This window comes from Camelus bactrianus, chromosome 7 (genome assembly GCF_048773025.1).
Source record: "Camelus bactrianus isolate YW-2024 breed Bactrian camel chromosome 7, ASM4877302v1, whole genome shotgun sequence".
NCBI lineage: Eukaryota > Metazoa > Chordata > Mammalia > Artiodactyla > Camelidae > Camelus > Camelus bactrianus.
Genome location: NC_133545.1, coordinates 46,168,112 through 46,177,085, shown reverse-complemented (window position 1 = coordinate 46,177,085; position 8,974 = coordinate 46,168,112).

Sequence of the window (8,974 nt, the reverse complement as noted above, 5' to 3'; positions counted from 1 at the left end):
GAGCTGAGTGGTTGTGACAGAGGCTGAATGCCTCACAAAGCCTGATGTAGTGACTTTGTGGCCCTTGACTGAAGAAGTCTGCCAACTGGATTGGATGCCCCTTGGGGATGGGGGTCATAGCCAGCATATCCTCTATTTCCCTGATGCTTTAGCACAGGTCCTCGCTGGTGATCAATCAGTACTATTTATAACATGTAGAATTACTTTGGCTTCAAGTAACAGAATGCCCAACTGATAGGGTTTTAATTCTAACATAACAAGGAATCCAGAGATAGGACTGGCATTGAGTCAACAGCTCCGGGTCTCTTCCCCTGTACCCTCAGGGTTGCAAAAGAGAGTAGAGGCAGCTCCTAAGAGTGTTTCTTCAAGTGACCATGTTCAAAGGCAGAAAACTGGCAGCAACATGGGCAAAGAACTCAACCCAGGATACCCTCTTCTCATAAAGGAAGAAAATATTCCCTGAGCTGCTACCACTGCAGCACACTTCCCCCATTGGCATTCGCCAGAAGTGGGGCACATGCTCACATAGACCAGGGGCTGGACCCCCTTCCTTGAGAGCTAGAGACCTCCACCCAAAACTCAAACAGCACCAGGGAATGAGGAATAAGGGGATGGTTTTGGGGTAGGCAATAAATAGTGTTTGCCTAACCATTAACTAATGATGAAGCTGATTTTTGAACTTGGAAAGGCAACCTAGAAATTCAAACTATTTTTCTCTGAGTGGAATCAAGCCATTGCTTGGTTTCCCTACTTTCCTTAAGTAGGGAACTTTCCCTAAGACTGATAATTCTTTTTAAAAGAGAATAAATTTTTCAAATAGTTTCAGATAAACAACAAATTTCTACTGTATAGCACAGGGAACTATATTCAATATCTTGTAGTAACCTATAATGAAAAAGAATATATGTGTATATATGTATGACTGAAACATCAGAAATTGACACAGTATTGTAAACAAACTATACTTCAATTAAAAAATTTTTTGATCATTTCAGATGGTTTTCAAACCACAGAAGTGCCAAAGTTAGCTGAGTAGTCATTTACAAGTTCTACTTGGTCTTTTCTAATGAAATTTAATGGTCCACAATCAGGATCCTTTTGTTGCTGCACAGAATCTCATGGCATGAGGCCATATGTTGCATAGTGTCCCTCAGTCTGTTCTCTTGTGGTCAAAACTTGTATATTCCTAATGGCTGGTTCGTCAGGATCGCCGGAGCGATCTTCTGTAATGCTTAAACAAGCAGTCAAACAATGATAGTAATGTCTGACAACCAAAGTACGCTGCTGTGTATAGAAAAGGCCAGGATGTGAACACACAGGTTCCAGGGAGAGGTGAAGCCAGTGCCCAGCATGTGATCCAGGCCCCCGTTGAGTCAGAGCCACGGGCCCCGTGAGCATGCCACGACAGGTGGCCCCTTTGATTCTCCAGACTCTCATGTTACACTTTCTGTCTGTAAACCTCTATACACTCAATTCAGCAGATGAGCAGATGAAGGCACAATCAACAAGGACAAGTAGTAACAAGAAAAGTAATACATCTTTTAAACCTAGAAATCTCAGAATGCCAGCTTTATAAAGGGAGTGTTAGGGTGTGGTGAATTTTATATACTTTTTAAAAATGTGGCTGCTCTACCTGCTCCATATTGGTGTTTCCCAGTTTTTTTTCAGCCTGTTGACTTGAGGGGATCAGTCCCCATACTCTAGCCCTGTCCTATTCTGACAATCCCACCTGCCTTTACAAACCAGACGTGAACTTAAATGAGCCAATACACACACTCGTGCCCCACAGAAACTTAGGGGAAATGGAAGTGGTGAGAAGTTACAAACTCATATGTAGCAAATAAACACTTCGTTTCATAAAGGCAACTGCCTTGACCAGTTCAGCGCACAGCTCTGACTTTGCAGATAAATGTTTCCTAATGTCAGAAGAAGGTGGAGAACTGGTCAAAAGAACAACAAAAGAAATTAAAATTTTTAACCTTTAAAGCATTGACTTCTGCGATGAACCTTAGTCTATCCAAAGTTCTCCCACAAACTCAAATATGGCCATGGAGGTGCTCTCTGCTCCAGACAAATAGTACACTTTCCAGGACTCATTATTATCGGCACCCCCAACACACACACACTCAAAAATCATAATAGAATTTGCATTCTGTGGTGAATGGGTGAAAAGAAAGGGTTCCATGAGGCTTGGTGTCCCCTTCCAGCCATATCCCGTTTCCCTAGATCCCTGGGAGGAGCGGATGAGGCCTTGATGCTGGGCCCTGAGTCTGACTCTGGTCCCAGCTCTGGAACAAGGTGGTCAGCAGGGCACACTCTTCACTGAACTGTGTTTCTTTTGCATTTCCATACTTAGTCAGGGGTATGAGCAAAACCCCTGTTTCATCTTCAGTCATTTCATATAAAGGATTAATGAATATATACCATTTAGCTGTAAAGCTAAATAAGCCTTCGAAGTTATATGATTGATAAAAGAAAAGTAAATAAACGTGCAAGAAAGTTATTGTCCAATCCCACTGAACTAAGAAAATGCTGATGGTAAAGAGAACGAGATGAGATGCAGCCTCTTGTAAAAACGGTCCTGCTGCAACAAGGAAGATGGTGTAATTATGTGTGTGAGCTGAGAGGTCTCATTGCATTTATGTAAATCTATTCAATGAAATCATGTCCTAAACATTTTCAGAATTTTCCCGTATATACCTAAATCAGCTTGCTGCTTTTTATGTGAATGAAACTTCAGTTTGTTTTATAAATGGCACGTGAGAACTGGAATAGCCCTCTCTCACTGACATAAGGCCTGCAAACCTCAACCAACAGGAATGGTCCAGAGCCTACTCCACGCCTTGCTCTGTGCTAGGACTTTGTGTACATTTACTTTTAAGTCCTATCCTCTTCCATTTAATGAACAAAAAGTGTTCAAAAGTTATTGGAAGAGGTGATGCATTGAAAAGGGAGTAGTATTACTGATGTGGTGTTCCTGGGCAAAACGCATAACGCAAGCCCAAGGAAGCATCAGACGACTCCAAAATGAGAGGCATGCTATAGAACACTGGCCAATCCACTTCAAAAATATTAATGTCTTGAAGGATGAAGTAGGCTGAGGGGATGTTCCAAATTAAAGAAGACTAAGGAGACACAACAGCAAAATACAATGCATGCTCTTGGATTGGAGCCTAAATTGGGAGGGAGGTAAGGGGGTTGCCGCAGTGGATGTTATTGGGGTAATAGGAAAAGTTTGCAAATAAACTAGGAATTAGATAGTAGTATTACATCGATGGTAAATTTCCTGATTTTGATAATTGCACTGTACTTGGGTTAACAGAATACCCTCAGTCTTGGGAAATATTAGCTGAAGAAAATAAGAATAAAGGAACATGATGTCTGTAACTTATGGTTCATAAAAAAACAACAACATGTGTGTATATGTGTGTATACACACAAGTATATGTCAGTTAGCATGCAAAGGTGGCAAAATATCAAAACTGGTGAATCTGGGGAAAGGGTATATGGGAGTTCTTACACTTTTCTAGTATCTCTCCTGTATGTTTGAAATTATTTCAGAATAACGTTGAAAAAGTTTATGGGAACATACCTTACACTTCTGAAATCAGGTGTAGGAGAGATTTCCTTCTTAGCGAACACTGAAACATTATCTTGATCAAGACACTGATGACCCAGTTGAGATGAAAAGATTTTACAACCAAGTTTTGCAAGGTTTATTTCCACTTTGAAAAGAATGCTGGAGACGGACAGTCGGGTGTGGAGAGTGGTTATTAAATCAATTATGTGTAATGGGAACTCACCCTCTACGTTTCCTCCTCATCTCCACTCCTGAGAAATCAGAGAAAAAAATACCAGATGTGTATTAAAACAGCTTTCCTTTAACACTCACTTTCCATCAAAATCAGGCTCAACCCTCCACCCTGGCTGTAGCGTGAGCCTGTCACCCTCACAGCCTGCAGACCTCCGCTCCTGCTGGGACTATGGCCCCCCATGAAACAGCGCAAGCCCAGGCCACTGCTCACCCCCTGGGGAAGCTCTTCCTCTGGAGCTGCACCGTGTGACACACTGGCCGCTGGCATGTGTGGCCAGTGAGCGTTTGCAACGTGCTGGTCTAAACTGACACGTGCTAGAAGTATAAAATACATGCTAGATTTCAAAGACTTTGCATGAAAATACACAAAATGCCTCATGAATAATTTCACACATTGATTACATGCTGAAATGATGTTTTAGAAATATTGAGTTAAATGAAGCATATCATTAAAAGAATTTCAACTGTTTCTCCTTACTTCTTTTAATGTGGCTGCCAGGAAACAAAGTTACGTCCATGGCTCACATGGACAGCTCTGTATTGGACAGAGCTACTCAGATGGAACCGAGCAGCCCTTCCTCTGTGCCCTCGCTGGGCATCCTGACATGTTTCTGTCATAGCACCTACACATCCCTCTTCACCTGGCTGCTGCCTCAACTGGACTGCAAGCCCCATAAAGCCTGGTGCCCTTTTCTCCTCGGTTTCTAGCATTGTGCCTGGCATGCCTAACAAAGGGCATTGTAGAGTTAATCCTCAATGTTCATTATTTTTTTTTTTGTAATCTGGGTGAAATTTACATAATATTAAACTTTTATTTATTTTATTTTTTATTAGGGGGTGGGGTATATCTCAGTGGTAGTGCACATGCTTAGCATGCATGTGGTCCTGGGTTCAATCCCCGGTCCTTCCATTAAAAAATTAAAACTTTTTTAAAATTCATTTTTTTAATTGAACTGTAGTTGATTTACAATGTTAGTTTCAGGTATACAGCAAAGCAATTCATACATATATACATATACCTACATATATATTTTTTCTTTTCAAAATCTTTTCCATTATATGTTATTACAAGAAATTGAATATAGTTCCCTGTGCTATTTAATAAGTCCTTGTTGTTTATTTATTTTATATATAGTAATCTGTATCTCTTAATCCCAAACTCCTAATATGAACCATTTAGGTTTAGTACATTCACATTGTTGTGCAACCACCAGCTCTATTTAGTGCCCAAACATTTTAACCACACCAAAATAAAGCCCCATTCTCACCTCCTCACAGCCCCTGGCGATCACCAATCTGTTCTCTTTCTATGGACTTGCCTATCCTGGATATTTCATATAAGTAGAATCATACAATATGTGACCTTTTGTGTCTGGTTTCTTCCACTTAGCATAATGTTTTTTGAGGTTCAGCCACACTGCAGCGTGCATCATTTCTTCGTCCTTTTTTCCAATGTTCCTTCTTCTAGTCACATGCTTCCCTCCCACCTGAATGCACCTCCGGGTTCCTCCTCTGTGCTTAGCCAGTTGAACTCATCACTCAGGAACTAAGTCAAGTCATCCTTTCCCCGTAAAGATTGCTCTACATCCTTTGCCTTCTCTGAACTCCCTTAGCTCTACCAACATGACTTAGTTTAAATGCCACACACCAGTGATGTGCAGGATTGGTTTTTAAATAATCCAGCAGATATTGGTGTGGGGAGGGGGGTAAACAGAACAAGACTGGCCCTATATTGGTGATCACTGAAGCAAGTGATGGGTACATGGAGGTTGATAATGCTATTCTGTCTTTCTGTTTGTTTGAAAGTTTCCATAATAAAAAACTTCCAAGAGTGTTTCATACTATTACCTGTTCTGTGGGTTAATGTCTTATCCTCCCCATGAGATCCTGTGCTCCCTGGAGATCAGAGGTTGTCATTTGTGTCTTGGTGGATGATGGCTACCAGAGAAAAACAGACCTCCACCAGTGCTTGCCGAATCAAATTCTGTCTGAGGTGTTTAAAAATGTCATTCAGACAAAGCTAAATTTAGGTGTGAGAGTAAAGATCCAAGATGCTATTCTAGCTTTGGTTTCCTGGCTTTTCTTCTACAGTTAAAATCCCTTTTGATTTTTGCTCTAACTTCTTCTTTCTTGAGCTTATAATTGATCTCCAAGAATGAGTGCCATGCACTCACTCCAGTATTCTGAGATGTTTCTGGATAATCCATAATTATCAAAAACCTGGCAGCCAGGTTTCCATTCGGATTTCTGTTTTGGCCCCTCCCTTCTCTCTCTCTTCTAGAGAAGATCCCATTCTGGTTGTCCCTTCTCTGCACCACTGATCTGTGGGCACCAAAGGCAGAAAAGAGAGGAGCCCGTTCATCATTGCTTCCATATCCACACATTACACTTTCACGTCTTATACTCCTTCTGCACTAATAATTCAGAGAAGGTACTTTAAAAACAAAACTAGGACTCAAATAGTGTGGTAACCCACATTTTTCTACACCTACTGCTCTTTCTAATTTCAAATGGGCCACTAATTCCATAAGAAGAGTCATGCCAAAAAATGTTTGCAGCCAGCAACCGAAGGAGAAAACTCCTTTACCTGGATCTAGTGTCTAATTCCTTCAGGTAGAAAATCAGGCTAAAAAATACAATAGCTGTTGCCACTTTGTAATTGCAGAGTGCCCAGGAAAGAATGCGCTGACTTTTGTGATTCATTTTCTCCTCTTTCCCTGAAAAGCTAGGGAAAATATCCTGGTGGAAGAGTAAGTTCAAAACTTAGCAAACCTAGAAACAAGAGGGTTTAATTACTTATTCATGTGGGAAGCACCCAGACCAGGGAGGGAGCATGGATGGCTGAAGAACTGAACACGAAACAGAAATCTCTAAGTCATTTGTTAAAGCTTAAAATCTGAAAACCGTGATTCTCATTACAACACATTAGAAAGCCCACATTAGGATGAGGCAGTCACGTGGGCTTTCTCTCTGAACTGATCCCTTTATCTTTAGTCTTGCCTTTCTGCTCTGCCAAATATCACAGGCTTTGTTTCAACAAGTCTTGCAGCCTTTGAGAGCTACTTCCTATCACTGCACTCACCACACACTTTTCTTCATAAATAGAATATTTTTGCTAACCCGCCTGCTGGATGTCTGTGATGGGCAGAATCATACCCCCGCTGCCAAAGTTGTCCACATCCTAATCCCCTGAACCTGGGAGTGTGTTCTATGGCAAAGAGGAATTAAGGTTGCAGATGGAATTAAGGTTGCTAATCAGCTGCCTTTAAGACAATGAAATTAATCTGGATTATCCAGGTGAGCCAAATTAATCACAAGGGTCTTATAAGTGAGAGAGGGAGGAAGGGGAATTAGTGTCAGGGTGACTGTGTGTGAGAAAGACTTGATTGGCCGTTGCTGGCTTGGAAGATGGAAGAGGGCCACCAGCCAGGAAATACAGAGAGGCCTCTAAAAGCTAGAAAAGGCAAGGAAACACATGCTTTACTAGAGCTTCCCTGCTGATGCTTTGATTTTGGCCCAGTTAGACCCATTTAAGACTTCGGACTTCTAGAATGTAAAATAAGAGATTTGTGTTGTTTTAAGTCTCCAAGTTTCTTTAAGTTCTGCAAATAGTGGCAATAGGGAACTAAAACCACAGCCGTTTAAAAAGAGTTGGGCAGAAAAGGGCCCTAGGTTTTTTTTTATCTTGTTTAGGAATTTCTGAACTGAGAAGTTCACAAAATGAAAGCTTACTCCCCCCACTGCCTGATGTGACTCCTGGGTGTGGCCACCACCTGCCACTCCATGAGTCCACCACTGGGTAGCTGCTGTTGACATCACAACTCAGGGGCTTCTCCTCCAGCCGGGACTGTGGCCACAGGGGGGGTTGTCAGAAACCAGGATGCTTAGAGGCAATTTAGGACATTCTCAAAAGTTGACTATGTTCTCAACAGTATTTTCAACAGAATAATCATGTCAATACCAAGTAAGTGAGATGCTTCCCTTCTTTCTATGAACAATTTCAAACACAATTTCAAATTGTGAACAATTTTCACAGTATGATTTTATTTAAAAAAAAAAAAAAACATAAGCTTGGGGCTATTTCTTGTCCAAGATAGCCCACTATCTGAGTCCTAAAAGTAAACTATGTGCTGTCAGCTGTTGACTGTCTACACTGATTCTCCGACTTGTAGGGCTTTGAAATTAAGAACTTCTGGTCTCTTCTTTGCCTCCACCCACCTGCCGACCTTCCACCTGTTGCCCTAGTCATTGCTACTTGATGGGACAGGGAAGGAGAGAAGACATAAAAAGATCTGACCGCTGTGTCTGTCACCCTAATTAAGATCTTGTTATGGAAGGGTCTGACACTTCCAGTTCATTTAGAGCCAGAAGGAGCTAATCTGGCCAAAAATAGAAGCCAGAACTAATTGTAAGTAACAAAAGGCAGTCATACTTTAAAAAAAATCAATAGTGAGTTTTCCCTGAAATGTTTTCTAAATTATATTACTCCATGTTTGTTGTAAAAAAAAAAAAAAAAGCAAACAGAACTACATAGATTATTCACATTACATAAAACTAACAACCACTTCCATTAATCATTTATCCATCTGTACTTGAAAACGGTTTTGTTTCATTTGTACATATGTTCCAGTCCCTGTTTTTCCTTCCATATTTGCTTCAAAGGCTGTAAAAGCAGCTCTAAAGAGCTGTGTATGACCTGAGGGTGGGGAGTTAGCCACTCCTATTCAATGGATTTGCAGTTTCACAGACAATTTATTTCTGTTCCTCATTAGCAGAACTGAAACATAAAGCAACACCCCAAATTTCTATGTGTGCTGAAAATGGTTATGTGGCTGTGACTTAGAGAATGATTACGTGCAGTAAAGTGTTCATGTTGCCACATTTTCTGCACATTCAGTAACTAGAAATGTTTGACTATAGAAAATTTATCTTCCAGGTGAGCTTGTTTTTATATTTAATCCCTGCTTTCTGTAGCATAAAATAAACGTGCTGTATGTTTAATGCAGTTGGCCATGAGTGATACAACATATAAATGCTTTGAGAGCATTTATCAAAAATTATACATATTTTTCCAAAAGTTAAATGGAATTGCACAGACATCCTCAGTGCACTTTTGAGTAAATTTCTCAACTACCGGAGGCTATGTGGCTGTTTCAAGCA